At 54.4% G+C, this 19,473-nt stretch overlaps 2 protein-coding genes across 11 annotated transcripts in view; both read left to right on the top strand.

Moving 5' to 3' along the window:
* The window catches only part of PPIF (peptidylprolyl isomerase F), an 860,147-nt gene that overhangs the window by 764,585 nt on the left and 76,089 nt on the right, over positions 1-19,473 (top strand). The gene's annotated exons all lie outside the window — the stretch shown is intronic.
* Positions 1-19,473, top strand: part of ZMIZ1 (zinc finger MIZ-type containing 1) — a 241,636-nt gene that overhangs the window by 186,609 nt on the left and 35,554 nt on the right. The window lies entirely within an intron of this gene.

The raw sequence follows: 19,473 nt of genomic DNA, 5'->3' as shown, positions 1-19,473 counted from the left end.
CCCATCTGATCCTCACAGAAAGGTTTGTGCATGCTTGTGATTTTACTCTAGTTTTTCCATTAAACACATAAAAAAGAGGTGGGGAGACCTGAGGGGTGACATGGCTTGCTCCAGGTGACACAGCCCATCAGTGAAGAGTGGCGTCTTCAGGCTCCTACGTGAGTGCTTGTTCCTAGATGCTGTCTGCAGCCTCCCCAGACCCACATGAGGTAGACTGGGGTCTCACCTTGTCGCTGACCTGCCTTGAGACCTCAGACAACACCAATAATTTAAGCAAGCCCGAGTGAGTACATGCTCCGTCCTCACCTGTTTATTCACATGTCAGCTCCGCTCATCCCACTGCAGCCCTGTAAGAGGATGGGCGGGTCCCTAGTGAGGGGACTAAGGACCAGTGTGGGGACCAGGCTTCCCCAGAGCCCTCAGATTCCTGGTGACAGCAGCTGGTCTGCCACCTGTCTGCCAGCCTCTGAGCCTCTGCTAATGCACCCTGGAAGGCAGGAGAAGCCGGATGACCCTGAGCTCTTTTGCATCTAGTGCCACTGAGGGCCTCAGTTGTGCTGTCCTGGTTGCTCTGCAAAAGCCTTAGGACCGGGCACCATCTAGAGTCGGTGTATCTGGAACCAGAAACTCTGTTGGCTGCCCCAGCTCTACCCTGAGTCTGGGGACCATTGGTGTTGCCCCGGGCTTGGCCTGTGGGGCTGGGGCGGGTCAAGCTATGGGGTGACCCTGTGCCTGGCATTGGGAGGTGCTAGCATTGGGAGGTGACTGATCTGGAAGAGAAGCCAGGCCTCAAAGACCACGGTGATGTTCAGGGAAGAAGCTGCTGGTTTTTGCCTGTCAGGCAGACCTGCCCTCCCCAGGCCCCACCATGGAGCCTTTGCTCTTGCTGTCCATTTCCTGGGGAGCCAGGTGTCCAGTGGAAAGACTGGGTTCCAAACCACAGAGACCTGGACTCAGGTTCCATCTCTGCCACTTTATGGTTTGCACCATCTTTAACTCTGAGCTGTATTATGAGACCACAAAGGTGATTGCTGCTGAGTCCAGGGCTCTTCAGACAATAGCCCGATGTCCTTGGTCTCAGAACCCAGAGGGAAGGGACCTCGCTTTTATTAAGCGTTCATCATATGCCAGGCTTTATCCTGAGCATTTTAAGGATGGCCTGCTTACTCTTCACAACAACCCCAAGAAGGTAACCAGAAACTGGATTTGCAGAGCCCAACGTGGGAGCCACTATCCCCATGTGCTAATTGGAGCTTAAATTTAATGAAGTGAATTTAAATGGGCCGGGCACGGTGGCTCATGCCTGAAATCCCAGAACTTTGGGAGGCTGAGATGGGAGGATTGCCTGAGCCCAACAGTTCAAGACCAGCCTGGGCAACATGTCAAGGACTCATCTCTACTGAGAATCAAAAAAAAATTAGCCAGGGGTGGCGATGCACACCTGTAGTCCCAGCTACTCAGGAAGCTGAGACAGTAGGATAGCTTGAGCCCAGGAGGTCGAGGCTGCAGTGAACCATGTTTGCAGCACTGCACTCCAGCCTGGGTGGATAGAGTCAAATCCTGTCTTTAAAAATAAAAAAAAAAGAGAGAAAAGAAAAGAAATAGTTAAATGGAATTTAAACTCAACTTCTCAGTTGCACTGGCCACACATCAGATGTGCAGTAACCCACGCGGCCCTACCTCCTGTTTTGGGCAGCACAAATCAACATTTCTAATACTGCAGAAATTCTGTTGGCCAGCGCTGTACTCTGTTATCCTATTTCATAGTTGTGAAGTTGAGAATGGTTGGTGATTGTCATGCGTAGGGTCTCAGCTGGATGAGGCAAAGTGGGACGTAAAACTGTGCCTATCAGTGCAACATAGCTTTCAGCACCAACATTCTAGGCTCTCCTTTACCGCTCAGCCCAGACAGCTCCCCTTTCATGACCCTTCCATGAGTCTAAAGCCCATGGACTGTTTTCTCTGCACCCTGGAGCGGAGCCCAAGGCCTGCCCCAGGGTGGACACTTTGGGGTGAGTATCTGGAGTGGGTGATAGAAGGAATGACTGACTGAACATGGTCTGCTGAAACTTTGGGGTGAACTCACTCCCCTCCTGATAGAGCTGATGTGGGGAGGGCAGAGCCAGCTGCTGAGGAGTGATGGATGGCCCCTCTCCCAAGATAAATGTAGCAGTCAAGGTAATCGGATTGTGTGTGACGGTCTAATTTGTAGGCGAGGGGAGGAAGCGCCCAGCCATGCCTCGCCCCAGCCACCCATATTAGTTTAATCAAATGCCCAGTATCTAAATGACTGGGCCCAAGTGATGGATGATGTGGGCTTTGTTAAATGCTGTTGCCCTGTCGAGCCAAACTTCCCAAGGCCCTGCCCAGCTTCTGGACTCTTTAATTTGTTTTTTCTTGCTTGGTTATCTCTGCGTGGGGCAGGGCAGGGGGGCTGGAGCTCTTCTGTCTGTCTTAAAGCCTCTGGTTTTTCATGGAGGAGACGAGAGAGGAGGCCAGACCTGGGGGAGGAGTGGGAGGGAGTCATCTTCTGCCTCTTCTGAGAAGCCTTCCTGTGTTGCTGCACAGTCTTGAGGAGCCCGACTTCCCAGAACCCTTCAACAGGGCTTCATCGTGCATGGTGTTGCTTATTGTGTTCCATGCAGACTCACCCTCACCTTGTGCTTCTCACTCCATTAATGGGGTATTTTAGGATGCAGGACATTCTTCCATAGGAAAATTTGTCAAGTTTCCCTAATGCTTAGTGCTTGTTTCTGTTTCTTGAGAATTTTCCCCAACCCCCAGATCATGAAGATATTCTCTATTACCATTTTTTTTTTTTTTTTTTTTTTGAGATGCTGTCTCGCTCAGTTGCCCAGGCTGGAGTGCAGTGGTGCAGTCTCAGCTCACTGCAATCTCAACTTCTGCCTCCCAGGTTCAAGTGATTCTCCTGCCTCAGCCTCCCCAGTAGCTGGGATTATGGCTTGCACCACGCCCGGCTAATTTTGTATTTTTAGTAGAGACAGGGTTTCACCATATTGGCCAAGCTGTTCTCAAAGTCCTGACCTCAAGTGATCTGCCTGCCTTGGCCTCCAAAAGTGCTGGGATTACAGGTGTAAGCCACTGTGCCCAGCCTTTCCTCTGTCACCTTCTAGACAGTATGTTGTTTTGCTCCCCCTCTCTCCACTCCCCTCGACTTTTTGTTGGTCTGTGGTGTGAGGTAAGGGTCACGTTTCCGATCTGGTCATTCTGAGCTCTGAGCATCTGCTGTGTGCCCCAGACTAGGCTGGGCCCCAGGAAGAGATGAGATGAAAGAGGCACAGGCATGACAGTGAGTTTGAGTTTGAAACAGCATGCATACTCTGCCAGGCTTTGTGTACCTGCAGTGCCCTGCCTTCCATCAATGTTAATTGTCACCCATGTGCCAGACATTGTTCTAGGCACTGGGATGTGCTGGCGAATGCAGCACACGGGAACCCTAGCCCTGGTAGAGCTTTTGTTCCAGTGTGGAGAGAGGGGAATCAGGACTTTAAAAGCAGGTGGTGATAGGTGCTCTGAAGAACAATGAGACAGGGAGGAAAATAGAGGGAGTCGGTGGTGGGGAGGTATTACAGTTCATAAACGGGGAGGTCAGGGAAACTCTGGCTGAATGAGGATGAAGGGGTGAGAGAGTGAATCACGTGGCTGTCCAGGATGAGAACCTTCCGGGCAGAGGTGGCAAAGTCTCTGGTAGGTGCCAAGGATAGAATAATCCTGGAAGGAAAAACCCAAAGCCATCAGCAGTGGTTCCCCTTTGGAAGGAACGGCAACAGGGAGGCGTCAAGGAGACTGTGTTTTTCAATGCACGTCTTTTATTTGACTTCTGTATATTTCTAATCACGTGTCCATATTACTTCTTCAAAATAGCATTTCAAAGTTAAGTGGAACATTGAGGTGGAATCATCGGATGTTGTGGGAAAACTGAGTTTGGAGGCTGGGGAAACGTTAGCTTTATAAGGAGAATGAATTGTGTAGTACTTATGTAAATGAAAAATAATTGTATGTATTAAAACTAAATAGATCCCACTCTGCTGTTTTTGCTGGTTGTCCTTGGGCAGGTTTCTTAACCCCTCTGAACACTAGTTTGCTCCTATCAAATCAGGGATAGTTGTCTCCACAGGATTGTCAGGAAAATGAACAGAAAAAGGGGACATGTCTCGTTTCTGCCTGGCCTGCCGTTGACCTTCCTGAGGACATGTCCCTGCATGACCTGGCTTTCTTCAGGGCAGAGAGAGACTGTATCCCTGTCTCCAGATTCTCCAGGGGTCAAGACCCCAGGAAGGCCCAGACTCTGCACGCCGGCTCCCCCAGGGGTAGTTGGGTATGCCCCAGACCCCCAGGCTGAGCGTCATGCAAGACCCTGCGGCCCCACCGGGTGGTCGGGTTTCTCACCCGGCCGGCCCCTCAGAGGCCCCTCTAGCTCGTGCCCAACTGGTGCCCACTCAGCTCAGGCCAGCTGGTCACCCAGCTCCAGTACCCCTCCCTACCTGGTGTTTCCTTCCCTCTCCCCGCGTGCTGCGTTAATTTTTCATGGCCTCCATCAGAGGCAGAAGGCAGAGAGCTGTTTTCTGCAGGGAGAGAGCAGGCGCTGGAGGGGGAGGAGGGAGAGAGCTGCGTGCTGATTAAACACTGCAGCAGCCTAAACAAATGATGGCTCCCTCCCCCAGCTGCTCTGGAAGAGAAACAGGCAGCCCGGCCTGAACTGCAGATGGCCCAGGCTGCTGTCTGTCCCTCGCCTACCTGGGGCTGCTTCCTAGAGCCGGCAGTGAGGCGGAGCCTGCAGGACCTAATTCAGTTCTTACAGCCACTCTGTGAAGCAGGCTCCAAGGCAGAGGGCTGAGGGACACCAGCAAGTGGTGTTGCTGTGAGCTGCTGGGCAGGGGACAACAGTGTCCTCTCAGAGTAGTGGCTTTAATTAGACCACACATGGAAAGTGCTCAGAGCAGTGCCTGGTCTGAATCAAATTCTCCATCCATAGCCACTGTCAAGGTTACCTTGTTACACCTTTAGAGCACCGAGGTGAGATAGGTTTGCATGCAGGCAAAGAAACCGAGGTGCACACACCTGCCAAGATCACACAGTTCATAACCAATAGACAAAGCCAGGGCTCCATGTGCCTGGCTCCCTTCTAAGAGTCCTTTCTCATGTCTTGTAGGCCAGGGAGAAAGAGTTCAGTATCAAATCTCCAGAGCTTTGAATGCAAAGGTCAGGGGAGGTCCACAGCAGTATCAGCGAACGTTTGCCAAGCACATGCTTCTGCTGGCCCTAAGAACTTGCTTATGTCCTGAACCCAGAAGGGGAGAGAGAAGAATGGTTCCCCCCCATCTTGTTCATGGAGTAACCGAGCACCTGCATCTTGCAGGCACTGAGCTCATCCCCTGGTCTCGAGCAGTGGTTCTCAAAGTGGGGTCCCCAGGTCAGCAGCATCAGCAGCACCTGAGAACTGACTAGAAATGCATTCGTTGGCTCCACTCCAGACCCACTGAATCAGAAACCCCACTGGGGGTGGAGCCCAGCATGCTTGTGTTTTAACAAGCCTTCCAGATTATTCGAATGCATGGGCAAGATTGAGAACCCCTGGCCTGGAGATCCAGGCTGCAGTGAATCCTGCTCTGGGACCGCACCATCCAGACATCACCCCAGGTGTGTTACACTGAGTAACAGGTGCAGCCAGGAAGCACCAGATGTAAATGGCATTCTTATAAACCATTCTGATTTTCATTGCAACAAGGCAACTGGATATTTAAAGAAACCTCACAGAGAACCATTTCATCAGGTAAAGGATCTTCTACAAAAAGAGAAATTCTCTCATTTCCTCCCTCCCCTCAGTGTTCTATAAATTCAGTCCCTATCTCAGGTTGTCTTGAACAGCGTGTGCTTGTGCACGACTAAAACCGGTAGCTAGCATGCTAAAAGAGTGACACGTATTCTCCAGAATGCACAGGGACCCCTGCAGCTGAGAAGGAGGGCCCAGAGCAATGAACGGAGACCAGTCTGGTGTTTGGGCAGCCAGTGGGCATCCACTGGGCAATCTGCTGGGGACTTGGAGAGGTTTTATAACAGCCAGGCATGTGTGATTTCCAGGGCTGTCAAGCCTTCATACTCTGGATTTCTTGGAAAAGGAACGGAACGACCGATTAGGAAGTCAACACATAGAAACATGAAATGTGCTAGCCGTCAGCTGCTTCTGCTGGATGAATGGATAAGAGGGAAAACCCTATAACAGGTTTTGGGTTGAGAACCCATCTGAAGGTTGTTATCTCCCATAGCACAGGGTCAGAGGGGAGCGCCTAAGTACCACTGCATGCGCCGGCGCAGTGGCACAGTGACGGAGACGGTGCCGTGCGTGCCTGAACTTACAACACCTGTTTCCAGAGTGGTCACAGCTGGCGTGGAGCCTGGCCTCATGGCTCCGGTCTTTGCTGGGTTTAGACCTCAGGTGCACTAGCTCAGAGTTAGAGGAAAAAATCGCCTTCTGAGTTTCTTGCATCCAGAACCTGAGAGTCTTGGCAATTAACCAAGTAAGTCAGGCACTGTACGCAGGGAAGGATGGGGTGGAGTCGGGGGTGCAAATGGTTGGAGGCGAGATGGTAGAGTCTGGTCAGCAGAATCACCCAGCAAAGTGCAGCCCACCCCAGTTCCTCTCCTGCCCCTTGTTACCTTGGCACACGTCTCCTGAGTCACTCCTCAGGTCTGAGAAGCTTTGTGGGTTTTTTCTTTATAAGAAACAGTGATGCCCTAGGCTCACCACCTCCCCGAGGCTTAGTGTCAGCACCAGGCCCCCAGGACAGAGCCTGTACTCTGGTTTCATGAGCCCAGGCTGGGTGGAATGAAGCCACTTGAGGGGTCCTGGAGGTTGTCACTGGCAGGGAAAACCAAGGACTTGGAATTGAACACTAAGGGTTGAGGTCAAATCAAATCAAGGGAGTACACGACAAGGCCTCTCGGTGCTCAAACTCATGGTCTCTTGCCGCCCGTGAAGTCCAGATAGCCATAATGTGTAGACCCCAGGGTCTTTCTGACCCTAGGAAGGGCCCAGCCTCACTCCAACCACTTCTTCTTACGCCAGGTGGGAGAGGACACAGCTAAACTGCCTGCACCCAGCTGGGAAGGGTAAGGAGGGGACCTCCTCAGAAAAGTAAATTATGCAGGGAAGAAATTGATTCCCATAACCCCTCGTTACCCTTCCAGCTCCCTGAGAGCCAGCAAGGAGCAGTGGTGTTTAGCCCTGAGGAAAAATTACATGTGGAATGGAAAACACTCACCGGGGTGGCTCCTGCTGGAATGAGAGCTGGAGTGCAGGCTCCATGGTTCCCAGGCATGCGGGTGTGGCTCAGTTCTCACCTTGCAGATGCAGTGGGAGTGTTGACTCAGGCCAGCCTGGGGACTGCCTCCTCACCTCCCTGCGTGGGCTGACCTTGTCACCTCACCTCTGAGCTTACCTCTGTCCTGCCCAGTGGTCCTTGGGGCAAAATGGAGGTCGAGAGGCACTTGGCACTCACGCCTCACCATGGACACTGGTGCATTCTTGGGTACCTCTTGGCCTCAATCTGTTGCTGGGGGAGGGAGGACTGAGGCCCATTGCTGAGGCCCTGAATGTGGGGAATGTAACTACCCACCCCCTCCTCAGGGCACCTCTCCCCTCTCCAGCATGCTTGCTTTGCTATTAGTGCTACCTGATTTCCTGCTGAGGTGGTCTAGAGCTCCTCCGCCATTGCCCTGCTGCCAGCAAATTTTTATCCCTAGCGTAAGATGACAGAGACCAGCCTTGGCCCTGGCTTGCCACACACTCAGGTGTGCACTGAAGCGGAGTATCTAGTTTCTCCAAGACAGGGGCTGTGACCTGTGACTACCCCACCTCCGGGGGGCTTGTGAGGGCCTGAGGAATGAGGAAGTGTGAGCCAGCCCCTCACAAGGGCACAGTATGTCGTGACAGCTCCTGTGAGCTGTTCTCAGCTAAAAGTGCACGGTAGGACTAAGGGGGCACTTTGCAGAAGCATTTATTGGGGCACCCCCAAAAAGAAAGGGGCATTCCGTTTCTATGGACAACACCCTCTTGAGCTTGTTTTGGGGTGTCTTTGATGGCCCCTGAGTTGCAGATGATAGTGTGAGGTGGCAGGGAATTTTCTGGGCTGGGGTTTTAGTCTGGCGTCTTATCTTGGGTCTGTGCATCCTGCCCAGCCTCCACTGGGTGAGGCATGGCCAAACCGGTTTGGGAAACAGCGCTGACAAAACTAGCCCTGACGGCTCCGAGGTTCCCTGGAGTTCAGTTCCCAGGGTGAGTTCACATGCCTCGAGGCTCCCAGTTCCCAGCTCCTGCCAACCCGGGCAGCCCTTGGGGAGAGGGGGCGGGCGTGTGTGAGGAACGTTCCTAGAGGGAGGGACAGGCTGTAGGCCGTCTCTCAAACCAGACTGGACCATAGGACCTGAGAATACAGGACTTGCCCAGCACAGGGAAGCAGGTAGGGCAGGGTGGGCAGGGTAGGCCGGGCGGGGAGCTGGCGTGCACATCCCAGGCCAGCTGCACCAGCCAACTAGCCGGTCCTCCCTATGCACAGGGCTTCAGCGTGTGTGGGGACTGGGGGTGGGGGCGGCGGAGTTGGATAGCGTCACTCGCAGCCCAAGCGCCAGCAGACAACTCCTCCTTTTTTTTTGTTTTTTGTTTTTTTTTTTTTTTTGCCTTTCTTACCCACAAGTGATGGTGATGGAGGTGCAGGGAACAGAACGTGGGAATGATCTAGAAAACCCGGGAGGAGCTGAAACTCAGTTCAGCTTGCTACTGATGGTGCTGAGGCAGCAATACCATCAGTCTTCAGGAGAGGGAGATTTTCCCCCAAGGAAAACCTCTCTGATTTAGGTTCCAGGGGTCAGCTGTCAGGGCCACCAGAGTCCAACTCACAATGCCCCGGAAGTGATGTTTTCTATAACCGAGGAGAAGGCCTACCCCCTCAGCAGCCCCAGCAGCTGAGACCTCAGGATGCTCCCCACCCATCCACTCTCCTGGGACCCTGTCACCCTCAGAGTCCTGCACACATCAGCTGTTTGGCCTCAGTGAATCTACTCTACTCTCTGGGCTTTGGCCTTGATCAACAGAGCAGCTCGACGGGGTGAGCTCTCTGGAGCCACTTCCATCTGTAATCCCTGCTAGCGGCATGGAGAGGCAGTCCACTCCAAGTGTGCAGACAGGCAGCTCACCCCATAGCACCTGCAGGATTGAGAAGAAGTCATGCTCTGGCAAGGTCGAGACTGGCCTGTGCCCTGAGAAACATGACTCTGCTTGGAGGCCAGGGCTGATTCAGGGGCCGCAGACTTGAGGGAGCAGTGCCCACCCCCTGTCTTTTACATGTGGCCCAGAGAGGGGAGGAAGTTGCCCACAGTCACACAGGAGGTTCAAGAAGCTGAGGTTGGCACCAAATCTTAGGAGTGGGAGGCAGGCAGGAGGCACAGAACTGTCTCCTGGGGATACGCCTGCTCTCAGATGTGATGTCACAGAATTATGGGCATGAAAGGGGGGCCTTCATGTACCAGCAGTGGGCAGGGTCGTGGTCCTGTGGAGTGACTGTTTGAATCATCCCTTCTTGGGCCTGGATTTCCCCTTTGTGGAATACAGGTAGTGTCATCCTTGGCAGGATCCTAATTGGGTCTTGGGAGGTTTGAATGAAGCAGGAAGAACCACACGGCTGGGAGAACCAAAAGGTGGTCTGTGTGTTCCCACGGCCCCGTTAGATCCTCATCATCCACAGCAAGGTGAGCCAGGCCAGAAGGGGTGCCCCATCTTGCAGAAGCACACATGTGGCCCCGAGGTTGCACTGATGGTGCAGTGGCCTCACTAGAGCCAACCCTGGTCTCCTGGGGCCCAGCGGTCACTGCCCCCGGCCCGAGGACTGCGAGTCTCTGTGGTCATGTGCTTCCTGTGCTGTTTCCTCCTGGGAGGAGATGACCCAAGAGAGCTGGCAGGGAGGAGGCCCCTTTTCCTATTTCTGGGGCACCCAGCAGTGGCGGATCTACAGGCAGGAAGTCCAGCCCCGGAGCCCCAGCCTCCAGTCAGGCAGAGTAACAATTCTGTGGCTAGTCCTGTTCTCAGGGCTCATGAGTCAAACCGCTCGTTCCTGTTTTGAGCAAAGCAGCCAGAGCAGGAATCCCAGGTCCTGCCCGCCTCCCACCTCCTTCTGGACACAGTGGGATGGGGCTGAGGAGGGGCTTGGGCTCTGCCTACCGCCCAGGCCTCCTAATGTGGAGAGGACAGCTGCAAAGTCCCCCCAGCCCCTGCACCCACAGGCTCCAGAGGAGGAAGGGGTCTGCCTAGACCAGCCTCCTAGCACTGCTGGGCCTGAGAGCAGAGTCAGAAGCGAGTGGCTGTCGGGGTGGCTCTGTGAGGGCCTGGGGTGTCTGGATGTGGGCACAGCTGGGTGCTAGGGGAGCACCCAGTTCAGTAGAGGAAGGGACACTGTCTGCCCCAGGGAGCACCCAGTGTGAAGGGGTGGTGTGAGGCTGGGCACTCCTGAGCATCTGTATGGTCTTGGAGAGGGGTGAAAGAAATTGTATTTTATTTGAGCAATTTTTTACAGTACTTAGGTGGGGAAATGGGGCACCCTCTCCATCCCAGGGGAACATGTATACTACAGCAGTGCTAACAGTTTATTCCCATGTAATGCTTTCTACATGCCTGGCATTGTACCAACATTCTATGTATAGTAAGTTATTTAATAATCCTCATGGTAATTTGGATGGTAGGTGCTACTTGTTATCCCCATTTTGCAAAAGGGAAAACCAAAGCACAGAGAGCTAAAGTAACTTACCCAAGATCACACAGCTGCTACGTGGCTGAGCTGGGATTTGAACCCAGGCAGCCTGGCTCCAGAGCTTGTGTTCTTGGTCACTCTGCCTCCTGGAGGCAGGAGATAGCATATTACCGCTTTTGGTTTCCAGGTGGGACTCTGGTGTGAGATGGGCCATCTCTCACATGTGTTGACAAAGGGGCCCTTCCTTCACCTCGTGGTTCCTCACACCAGGCCAGTGAGCAGGAGAGGTTCCTCTTAGTGTCTGTCCATTTTAGAGATGTGATGAGGAGTCCAGGCCTGTGTTGACTCAAGCCCCTGTGTCCGCTGCACTCTCCCGCCCCTCCCAAGCCCTCACCACCCCTTCTTTTCTGTGCGTGGCTGTAGAACCTGGGGTCCCAGGGATATTCAGGAGATCCCACTGCCTTGAACTCCCAGGTTTCCCTGGTCCCAGGACCCTGTGTTTGGAAGCTGAAAGAGGAGGATCAGAGGGTAGGGGGGCATGGCCTGGGCCCAGGAGCAGGAGGAGCAGCACCATCTCCAGGGAGCCCTGGGTGAGATGCTGGGAACATCTCACTAACATGAACAGCAATGCCGGCCCCTGAGCAGAGGATGATCAGGGCTGTGGCTGGCCCCCAGGCTGTGTGAACTATTGCTGCTGTAAACTGCTTACCTCCTGTCCCCGTGACTGGGGTGACTGTGCATGTCATGAAACAGGTGTCATGTGACTCAGTTGTAGGTTTTATTTGAGGACAGCACCAGTCTCTGGACACATTCCTGATAAGATTCCTTTCAGAACTCTGTTTCTGAAGCTGGTTTCCTGTCCCCAGGAATGGGGAGCTGCTGGTGGGTTTAAAGGCCGCTGAGAGCCTGGTCACAGATACTCCTCCCATTGTCCGGGTCTCAGTGTCTATCCTTCCCTCCCAGTCGTCTCAGCATATTGGGTTATTTCTAGCTGTGGTTCATGTCAGTGTGTTAGTCATCTGTTGGCTGCATAGCGTGTGCTAAACGCTGTGCTGGGTGCCAGGGTTGTAGAAGTGAAGCCCCCGAATCCGATCGTGGCCCCGGGGGCTCAGAGTGATGTCGCTACAGAGAACCACAGCATTCCCCTGGGTAGCCCGGCGCAAGATTCGTGTCTGCATCTGTCAAGCAACTACCATCTACCAGGCCCTGTGCAGCCTCTGGGGTGGGGACACAGATTGGAAAGAGGTGATCAGAATGCATGGGTGGAAGAAGTCCTCTGACCGCCTTGCAGAGGGTGGGTTGGCAGGAGGCAGGTTTGGAGATGGAGATGAATGACAGGATGCTGTTGTCATAATTCAGGGAGAACCGGCAGGGCTGCAGAAGGTGATTAGATTGGAGCAGGCAAGGAGCAACGGGAACAGACTGCAAAGATCATCAGGATGTGGTGACCAGCGGGTGGGACAGGGAGGGGCCTGTCTTCCTGAGGCAGCTTGAGGTGCTCCCTGGGATTCTCGTGGATGTGGGAGCAGGAACCTGTGACATGTCAGAGGGGAAAGAGTGGGGGCCTGGCTCTCCTGCCCCTGACTCAACGGGCAAGCCCCTGTAGCTCCCATGCCCACAGCCTCCCCCGCTGGGGAGTGGCACCACTCTCACTGCTGCTGCCACTTCAGAGGGTCTTGTGTGACCTTTTGTAAGCTCATGGGATGGAAGCATCTGAAAATGTATCATTCATATTTTTATGGAATCATGAACCCCACTTGCCACCTGCCAGGGCATGTTTTGAGGATGAGAGGGCCCTGCTTCAAGATGCTGCTGCCTCTGCTTCACAGGGCTCTTCCCCAGCCCCTCTGAGTGCTGCCCCATCCCTGGGGGTCTCCTGGGTCTCAGAAGCACCCCTCCCAGCTCCCCTCCCCACCCATACACATACTTCCTCTGTTCTCCAGCAGCCTTTTAGCTGCTAAGATGCTCTTTGATACTTAGGCCTTTGTTTCATTTTGCGTGTGGCTTCCCCAGGCTGCAGTGTGCTCGATGACATCCCGCCCACCTGTACATCCAGGCTTCTGTTCCCTCCTCCAGACGGTCTCTCATCCCTCCCAGCCTCCCCCTGCGCCCCACTGCTGCTCTCATCCATTCCTGACTGCCGGATCTTACCAGGAGCAAGCATCCCAGGCCTCTCACTGTCCACACCTCCCCTTGCCTGGCTCCACCAGGAGCACCTCTTTCCCTGTGGCTACCATGGCTGCCTCTGCTTTCTTGTTCCTTTTCAAGCCAAGTGCAGACTGGCAAGGAGGAAGCTTTTCCCAGGTGCCCAGGTGAGCATACCTGCTCCCCATGACACCTGACCTGATCGATGCTAACAAAAGCTGGTCACTCGGCCTGTCTAGACAATACAGCTCCACCCTTCTCACCTGGCACTCAGGCGATTCCTGAACCAGGACTGCACTCCTCTGCCTCTCGCCTCCTCATTTGGTCAGCCAGTCCTGGGCCTCTGTGCTGCTTTGAGCTGCAGGTACAGGGGCAAATACAGGGCCTGTCACTGCGCCTGGGGAGGGCACGCCTGAGCAAGCCAGGATGAGCTGCCCCAGCATCCCCACTCAGGCCTGCCTCACCCGACATCTGGTTTCATTTTTCCCCTTTAAGGACAGACAATATGGGGGCTGCTGGCTACAGGGGAGTTGCTGGAAAGGTCTTGGGGAAGCAAATGTTGGGAAGTTGGCTCTTCCTCGGTGCCCTCCTGCCTGGTCCCCTCCTGATCCTCAGAGCTAGTATGCTTGTTCACTCCCATTTCTGTTTCAGATGAGTGACCACAGGGTCACCTGCTAGTGTTGGTGCTGTCTTCACCATAGCATCCTCGGGTGCAGCTGGTGCAGGGCCCTTAGACATATCCACTGGGTCCCATTTATAGAATATACCACTCCTGGTCACACACACCATTATTTTATATGCCACTAAGAAGGAAGACTGTGCCACCGATCACACCATGGCACAGCGCCACTAGAGGACATGTGCTGCTTGTCAGTGATCTTGGTTAAGTCACACCTGGTGTGGAGTGGACTTCCTGGAGATGCCACAAAGACTAGTGCAGGCAACAGGAACATGAGGTCAACTGTCCCTTCTGCTGAGGTCAACTCTCCCTTCTGCTGGCCCCTCAGGGCTGCTGCTTCACTGCGGATGTGGCAGTGACTGTCTGGATCTTGGCTACTAAAAGGCGGGGTCCTAGAGGGGGTCAAGGGGGATGTTGGACCTGGGTCTTGGCTGTTCTGGATCCTGGGGAACTGTCCTCGCTACCCCCACAAAAGATGGCCACTATTAAGGGGCTGCTGTGGGAGTCCCATGGGGTGTCCTAGAGAAAGAAAAAGTAATGCCTTCCCTCCAGGGCCACCGGCGCCTTGCCACCAGCTGAAGCAGAGGCACAGCTGCCTCCAAATGGGGAATTGATTTTTGCTTCCTGTGTCTCAGAGCAGGACACTCGATGTCCTCATTCTACCCCCAGGCAGCTCGGAAGGAGGCAGGGGGAAGGGGCCCTGTGCAACATGTGTGCCAAATGAGCACACAGGCCTGCTCATCTGCTCAGGGCCCCCACCATCTCCATGAACTTCTGGAGCTTCGTGCCTGCCCAGGGCCTTTGTCTCGCCCTCTGCTCTGTGATCAGAAGCAGAGATACAAGGTCCCAGGACCATCCTGTTGGTCTCTTCTCTACCGACCAAGGCAGTAATGCCATTCGTGGCATAATGAGCACATGTAGAGATTTGTGTGCCTGGCTCGCCTGTGCTTCATGGAGGTAACGCAGTCCCATCCGTATGGCTACCCTAGGAGATGAGGAAACTAAGGTGCAGGAAGGTTAAGTCACTTGCTCAAGGTGTTACACCGTAACAGACAACTGGGATCAGGTCTTGTGGGTTAGTTTCAGGCTGTGCCTCAGCAGCCCTCTCAGCGTTACGGGATGCAGAGGTGGGTATGGGGTCGCAGGGATTGGTGAGGGTCCTTGGCCCTCTGCCCATCCTGCACACTTGCTGGCTTCTACTTGGATATCACTGGAGTTGGTTGGCAACACTAATTTACACCCCATATGCAGTGAAGCAGGCAGCTCCTGTTAAACCCATTTTATAGATGGGAAACTGGAGGAAGCACCATTAGAGATGAGCCTTAAAGAAGTGCAAGTTCTGTAAGGAAAGAGGTGTGAAATTGTGGGGTGTCCTGAGGGGCTGGCGCATAGAGAGGTGAGCCTGGAGCCTGCTGGGCATAGGAGACTTATGAAAGAGGCCATCTCCTGTCTGGAAGACTCTTGCCTGCTACAAGCAGAGCACACACGGCACTGAGAGGCTCTTCGTGCTAACTACATGCCAGACGCTTTTAAACACTTTGTAGGTGTTAGTGTCATTCAATTGCACAATAAGGCTGGGCTCAGTGGCTCATGACTGTAATCCCAGTACTTTGGGAGGCCGAGGTGAGTGGATCGCTTGAGGCCAGGAGTTCAAAACCAGCCTGGCCAACATGGCAAAACTCCATCTCTACCAAAAATGTATACACACCCAAAATTAGCCAGGCGTGATTGGTGCACAACTGTGGTCCCAGCTACTCGGGATGCTGAGGCATAAGAATCTCTTGAATCCAGGAGGCAGATGTTGCAGTGAGCCAAGATTGCACCACTGTACTCTAGCCTAGGTGACAGAACAAGACTGTCTCAAAAAAAAAAAAAAAAAAAAAAAAAAAGCACAATAACCCTAAAGAGTAAGCATTAACATTTGGTAGATAAACTGAAGCCCAGAGAGGTTGTGTCATTTGCCCAAGGTCACATAGCTATGAAGGAAATGAGTTTTTGAATCCAGACTTTTAGAGTCCCTTGCCCTGAACCACAGGGTGGTAGCTGCCTGCTGAGGTCAGGAGCGATGGGTGCCAAGACTTCCAGCCTGCAGAGCTTTGCACGTCATCTTAAGTGGTTCGGACTCAGCAGTGGAGGCCATGTGCGGTTTCAGCAGGGGTGCTAACGTCGCCTGTTCACCGCAGTACCGCCAGCACACAGTAGGTGCTCAGCAGCTGGTGTTGAATGAACGTTGGGTGAGTGATAGAACACTTTGGTACTGAAGGTGAGGATGGATCGAGGTGAGGGAGTCTGGTCACAAGGATGCAGTTTGGAGAGGTGAGGGGAGCCCAGTGGGTTCACTTTAGACAGGTTGGGTGGTGCATGCTTATACGTTTTATGCTGAGACGTTTGAGGAGTGCTTGGAATTCTGGATTAAGGCTCAGCGTTGGCAGCTGGGGGGATTCCCTGCTGCTATCCCAACCCCAGCTGTGGTCACCATGAGATGAGCTGGAAGTCCCCAAGGTCCTCGGCACTGGCCCCTGCACAGGCTGGAGAGGACGACAGGGGATGGGGCTTGGTGAGGAGCCTGAGAGCCCAGTTTCTGGGGTGCCTGCACCCAGCTCAGCACCTGCTTGTTAAAACTCTGCTGCCTTGGGTGATGGGGGAGAGGGGATTTGTTTAGGGGTCAGAAGCAGTACATTTGCAGCCGGTTGTGCCTCTATTTCTCCTTCCCCAAGAAAGGCTGTTACCCATCAGAGATCTTGCTGGAGGAGAGGGGGCAATGGGCACTGCCATAGCCATGCTGTCAGCATGACTGACAGTGGGTAGTCCCATGGGCCTCTGTGGCCAGCTCCGCAGGCCCCCTCCTGACCCCAACCCCCTTTCTATGGCTGAACCTCTGCTCCCAACAGCCCCTCCTGCTTCTTGGTTTCTTTTCACTTTCTTTCTTTCTTTTTTGGAGGGGAATGGAGTCTTGCTCTGTTGCCCAGGCTGGAGGGCAGTGACACGATCTCAGATCACTGCAGCCTCCACCTCCCGAGTTCAAGCAATTCTTGTGCTCAGCCTCCTGAGTAGCTGAGATTAGAGGTGCTGGCTACCATGCCTGGCTAATTTTTGTATTTTTAGTAGAGACAGCGTTTCATTATATTGGCCAGGTTAGTCTCGAACTCCTGACCTCAAGTGATCTGCCCGCCTCAGCCTCCCAAAGTGCTGTGATTACAGGTGTGAGCCATCATGCCCAGCCCCTGCTTCTTGGTTTCTGACAGGCAGAAGGCCTCTCCATGTTGACACCCCAGATTGGAAGCGGCCCAGAAAGTTTGCACGGTGGAGCTAAAATTCCTCTTCACGCCCCTTGGCAGGCTTTGGAGTATCTCACTGCCAATTGCTTAGCCCCTTGGAGGGTGGCTGTGGGTCTAATGGCATTCATTGACAGCTGTGCACGTGATGTGTACATGGGCCTCCCACCGTGGGAGCACCAGGCAGGAGGCCAGTCGTCACCCATCTGTGGGAGAGAGGTAGTCACATGTACTGGCCAAGGCTGTCCTGGGCCCAAGCAAGCTGCATTTTATGAAGGGGGAAAGGGACATTGGGTCCTAGCTGCCATTTTAATTTGAAAACTGGGGTCCTCTGTATGAAAAGGGGCATTTGGGGCCAGCTCTCTTACCAGTGGTATGTGGGGCCCACAGGACAAAGGGACAGACTGGCCATGTTGGTTGCTCAGGCAGTAGAAGGTACTCGACCCTGCCTGCAGCAGAGAGGGACTCAGGTCAGGACTGAAACTGCCCTCCCATTGCCTGGTATGCTCTGCGCACACCACACCAGGTCCTCCCGTCTCTCCCACTCACCCTGGGACTGTTTTCGCCATCCTAGCAAGTGCACAGACCAAAGGCATGCAGGTCAAAGAGGCATGCAGGCCAGCCCCGCCTAATTAGAGCAGACAGGCTTCCCAGTTCAGACGTGTGAGTGACGGCCAAAATCCAGGCACACTCAGACACCCGCCCAGCTGGTGTCACTCTGTCTGTCCTTGCGTAATCCCCTGCCTGCCTCTGTCTGTCCCCGTCAGCCCTCCTGGTTCTCTTGATAGTGCCCAGACTCCCTTTTTGGCTGCGAATTCCCAGGCGTTGTCATTAACCCACGTTTGCCTCGGAACAACTTGTGTTGGTTTGCACCATAAGGAGAACACGCACAACATTCACCGCCCCGCATGGGGCTGCCAGCGTGGCCTCTGTGCTCACCCACCTCAGGGGTGAGGGGTGGTGACTCCCCGTCCCCCCACCACCTCTTGGTTGTAGGAAAGTGGCCTTTGTGGCTGGCTGATCCACATATCACGCCTGTTTGCAGCATGCCAGACTGTACAGCAAGGCCCTGTCACACAGCCAACCTGCCTTTATTCCCTTTACGGAAACCACTCCACTAGGGGCAGGAGGACAAGGGCTGTCCTTGGCCGAGCAGGGGGTGGTCCATGACATTGGAGGAAAGCCCCGATTCCCCCGTGGTGCCTCCGCCCCCTGCATGGCAGTCCAGCCCCCAGGAGGAGCGAGGGCTAGGAGGGGTGGGGCGGGCAGCAGGCGGCACCATCTGTGGCCGTCCTTTGTGCTGGCAGTGGAGCGATCCCTCCTTCGCTGCGATCCAGCAGGCCTCGTGCTTGGCGTGCAAATGAGTTTCCAGATGCCCAGTGTCCCCGCACGAGAGGCGGTACCTAGGGGCCTGGGAGAAGGATGGAGTGGGCTGGAGGCTCGTTTTTGTCTGTCCTGGCCTCCTTGAATAGGCTGCCTCTCCAGCTGCAGCAGATGTGTGCTGGACACCCACATAGGGGTGTTTGTTGGTTTCTGGGCAGACACACATGCTGGGGAGAGTGTCTCTTCTCTCATACTGCCCTCCTTTGAGGGTGCTGGCATAGGTGACCCCACAGTGGGGCAGGATACATCTTTTAAGACTTAGCTCATCCACCAGGCCCCCTCCTGGAGGGAGAAACAGGGGCCCTCTTGGGGACCACGGCCCCTGCTTGCCTTCTTGGTTGGGCATCTTTGTGTACCACACAAGCCGAGCAGATGGAGCAAGCGGCCCTGGTGACTTTTCAGGGCTTTGGGCTGACGGGAACCCTGTCCAGGATCTGGGCGGCTTGGGATGGCAGCCTACCCAGCCATTCCCAGTCATTGTGCATATGGGCGTCTTCCACCAGTGCCTGCCCAACATGGTGGCGTAGAACAGGCCTGAGGGGTTCCTTGAGTCTGAGGGGCTGGGGGGCTGTGAACACCTAGGATTTTGCCTTCTGAAGGCTTTCACCTCCTTCCCACCTTCTGGTCTGGTCTCAGGCTCTACCACCAGGGTGTGGGGCTAGGGGCAGGAGCACTGTCTCTGTCCCTGCCGACTCTGGCCGTGGTTACTGTGAGTAGCTTTGCCTGACTGGGCCCCCGTCTACTCGTCTGTAGAATGAGGATAATAATAGCTAATGATGTCCTAGATGGTCGAGAAAAAAAAGGATGCAGAAGCACATTGTGCAGCGTCCAGATGGGAGACCCTTGAAATGTGGAGTCGGCTTTGCACCCAGCCGAGTGGCTGAGCAGTTGTGATTCAAAAGATGCCTGGTCACTCTTGCCCATCGACTACTTCCGTAACGCTCAGGTCACTCCCAGCAGGAGTAGGGCATCAGCTGAGGTGTGGCCACCCTTTGTCCAGCAGTTCCACAGACCCAGCAGGCCCCCATCTGTCCCTCCCTGCAGCCTGGGAGGAAGGCAGGGCACGAGGCATTACTCCTTTTTACCTCTAAGCAAGCTGAGGCCCAGAGTCTGTGGGCTCCTGGAGTCCACACCACAGCAAGTTGGTGACTGAGCGCAGCCAGTTCCCCCAGCCCTCAGCTTCGTCATGTACTTCAGGAGGACAGGCCAGCTGAGACACGCTGGACAGCCC

Source organism: Macaca thibetana, chromosome 9 (assembly GCF_024542745.1).
Source record: "Macaca thibetana thibetana isolate TM-01 chromosome 9, ASM2454274v1, whole genome shotgun sequence".
Classification (NCBI taxonomy): domain Eukaryota; kingdom Metazoa; phylum Chordata; class Mammalia; order Primates; family Cercopithecidae; genus Macaca; species Macaca thibetana.
The sequence above is the reverse complement of the archived record's forward strand: the minus strand, read 5'-3'. Positions and strand labels throughout refer to the sequence as shown.